Here is a 3,117-nt window from a genome sequence, read left to right as displayed (position 1 = left end):
CGTATTGTAGGGCAGCGGCGTATAACAAGGGTCAATCCGTTTCAAAATTTTGTGCAAGCTCCTGCTCTTAATTCATTTAAAGAGCTCAACTGTATCTTGATCTGACATTTGTGTAAGCACAGCCGCAGTCTGAAAGTCTGCACGTGCATTCTAAAGATTCTACTGTGCTCAAGTACGGGAGTGAACCAGTGTAGTATATATATACGCTGTCAGAAAACTAAAACTAAGGGTTTTGGTTGAAACAAAAACCAGAACGCAGACTGGCCCTCCAGGTCCATGGTTGTGCACCCCCATTGTAGCAGTCTAAGCCTCAAGTTGAAACCCCTACAACTACATTAGTACTGGAACAGCTACCCATATGTGTGAGATAAGGATCAGATATTCCAGTCATAATGCAGTTCTGTGTTTGCAATTACCCTGATATATTTTTCCCTCATACTTAGCCCCAGGGATGTCCTGGAAGGCCGGTGGGTATGCAGGTTTTTGTTTCCACTAATTACTCTGGCTAAATGAGCTAATTGCCTGTATACACAAACACAGGTTCACAGGTTTACAGATCACATTTTATATAGGGATACTTCAGCTGTCATTCATGCACTTATCAAGAAATGTAGCTAAAATGATGGCATACATGTTAGAGCTAATTACGTAATTAAGGCCAGAAGTTGGTGTGCAAACCAGATACAAATACAGCTCTCGTTGCCCGCCTCTGGTTAGCCTGCTTCTCAAATAAAGAAGCAAATAAAAAAACTCCACATACACATAAGGGTAGAGTATCGATCAGGGATATTTAAATCTGGCCCTTGGGCCAGTAGTGCTGCTGGTTTTCATTTTTCTCCTATGATCAGGACTGGTTTATACCCGAGACACCAGGTGAGTTATATCTGTAGCTAATCAGTGGCATTAATCGATCAATTAACTATCAAGTAGAAAAGACAACCAGCAGTACTACTGGTTTTAAGGGCTAGATTTGAGTGTCCCTTGTGTAGACTTTATTTAAGGTGAGAGTTTTGAGTTTGATAAAGATAAAGTGATGGCCAAAAGAGAAGATTACCTGAGCGACCTTCATGCATCATTCTGAGAGTGAGCAAATTTTCTCCCTAAATCGTTCCGCAGAACTCAAAGCCCAGGAGCCCCTCTTCAATGGTGTTAAATCACCTCGCTGAGAAACCACGCTGGATCACAGCTCTGATGTATATATTTCAATTAGGGCATAGTTGCGCCTTGTTTTTCAGGTTTATTTAAACATTACGAGGTCGTCGCCATAGCCGTGTTGTATGGTTAGGGCCTTGGGAGCAGCAAACTGTCAGTGAAGCCTGGTTCATCTATTACAGACGACAGCCAGCCTCCCTACCCCCAACCCCTACCCTATCCTTCGCCTGCTGGAGAAAGAGCTGTTTCGCTCATCTCCTGGGAAGAAGCCTTCCGCTATCCCTCATCGCAACGAGCCCTGTGCCGTTTGATCTTCGAATGGAGGCGTGTTCAGCAGAGCAACATCTTAACCGCCACAATCTATCTATGCCTTTACAGCCAGCCCACCTGCGGGCATCTCACAGAAGAACCACGCCATTTTGTGTCTCTTGTTTCCTTTTTTGTTCTTGTTTAAGGCTAATTTCAGTGCCGTGCCTGATCGAACAATGCACGCTTAGTGACACATTGCCTTCCTGGATTTCTTTGGGGAAAATATCTGGCCAAAACCGTTCCTTCTTCACGGAAGTCTTTGATCATGAACGAAAAAAAATAATAAATCAATTCGCAAGATGGGCAGGGTTTTTTTTCTGACACAAATTGCTGCACATCTGCGCTGACAACTTGAGAGCGGTGTCATTTCCTTTCTTTCTTTCTCTCCTCTGAGTAAACTTGTTAATAATTGGATGTTTTATTTGCATTCAGACAGTGTGTTGATATTTAAGTGTGTGCGTGTGTGTGTGTGTGTGAGAGAGTCGGGGGGGGGGGGGGGGTGTGTAATAATTTCAGCCTGGTTAAGGAGCACTTATTAAAAGTGCAGTGTTGCATTAATGATGAGCATTGAGAGACACAGCGCTGAAATTGCACCCGTCCTCCTGAGGGGGAGCCGCCATCTAAGGATCCCACCTTTGATTGGTGGGAGGAGCTGCCAGAAGACCCTGCAACACCGGGCCCATCTGCAGTGTCCCCCCCTACATGCAAGACAGGAGTACCCCAGCATGACATCTTACACTGTGTAGATTTAGACATACATATGCATACATATTCTCTCCATGGAGCTGGATTTGAACTGCCACCATATGGATTTGAGCTTGCAACCCTCTGCTTATTATCTCAGATCCCCGAAGCTGGGATGTGCTGTACACCTTCCCTTTATGCACACTGGGATGTTTCACATGTGTTACTGTTATAAGGGGGTGGCGGTGGGGGTGGGGGTGGGGCGGTGAGGGGAGAGGAGGGGTGAGGGGCATGGTAATGATACTCACATCTGCTGGTACACATATTCCAGTTCTGTTTCCTCTGGAATGTGAGTACCAGTAGCCAAACAAACACCCACACGGGCGCTCAGCAGCAGAATGACTCTGGAGAGCTTTTGAGCGCGCTCAGACAAGAGGATGGCCTCAAGGTGAGCCTCTTTGAAGTGCCCGCACATGAAAGCCGCCTCTTGAGTGCCCCAACGCCCTCCAAGCTCTTCCGTTGCACCATCTGCCTACCGTCCTGCATCCTTTCAGCAGGTAAATACCATTCCGTCCCCCAGTGACTGGATGGACCATCCATGTGCGCACCTGGGTGTGAGGTCAACGGACTCATGTCTAAGTCTGCTATCATAACACAGAGAGGAATGGGCAGTATTTCAAATACCTGCTTTTGAAATATGTATTTGCATTTATGCTTTTCATATATTATAATTGGTTGCCTGCCTTTTGTTTTTGTGCGGTTTTTACCCTCTGAAAAGCAACCTGTGCCTCCACCATTTTGATTGTAGCTTTAACATTTAATTGATAAAATTTTTTGCATTTTGTTAAAGGCATACTATGCATGATTTTTTATTTGAAAATATTATAAAATTACTATTAGTTATTCTAAAATGTGTTTGGGATGTTACTGGGCGTGACATACTTTTCTGTGTGGGAAGGGGTGGGCCTGTGG

At 44.9% G+C, this 3,117-nt stretch overlaps 1 long non-coding RNA gene across 1 annotated transcript; it reads left to right on the top strand.

Moving 5' to 3' along the window:
* Positions 1-975: 975 nt before the first annotated feature.
* On the top strand, positions 976-1,816 carry LOC118232496. Its single transcript, XR_004766321.1, has 2 exons — positions 976-1,083; positions 1,335-1,816. It is a non-coding gene; the product is annotated as an uncharacterized LOC118232496 (long non-coding RNA).
* The last annotated feature ends 1,301 nt before the right edge of the window (positions 1,817-3,117 follow it).

Source organism: Anguilla anguilla, chromosome 7, assembly GCF_013347855.1.
Source record: "Anguilla anguilla isolate fAngAng1 chromosome 7, fAngAng1.pri, whole genome shotgun sequence".
NCBI classification, from domain to species: Eukaryota; Metazoa; Chordata; class Actinopteri; order Anguilliformes; family Anguillidae; genus Anguilla; species Anguilla anguilla.
The sequence above is the reverse complement of the archived record's forward strand: the minus strand, read 5'-3'. Positions and strand labels throughout refer to the sequence as shown.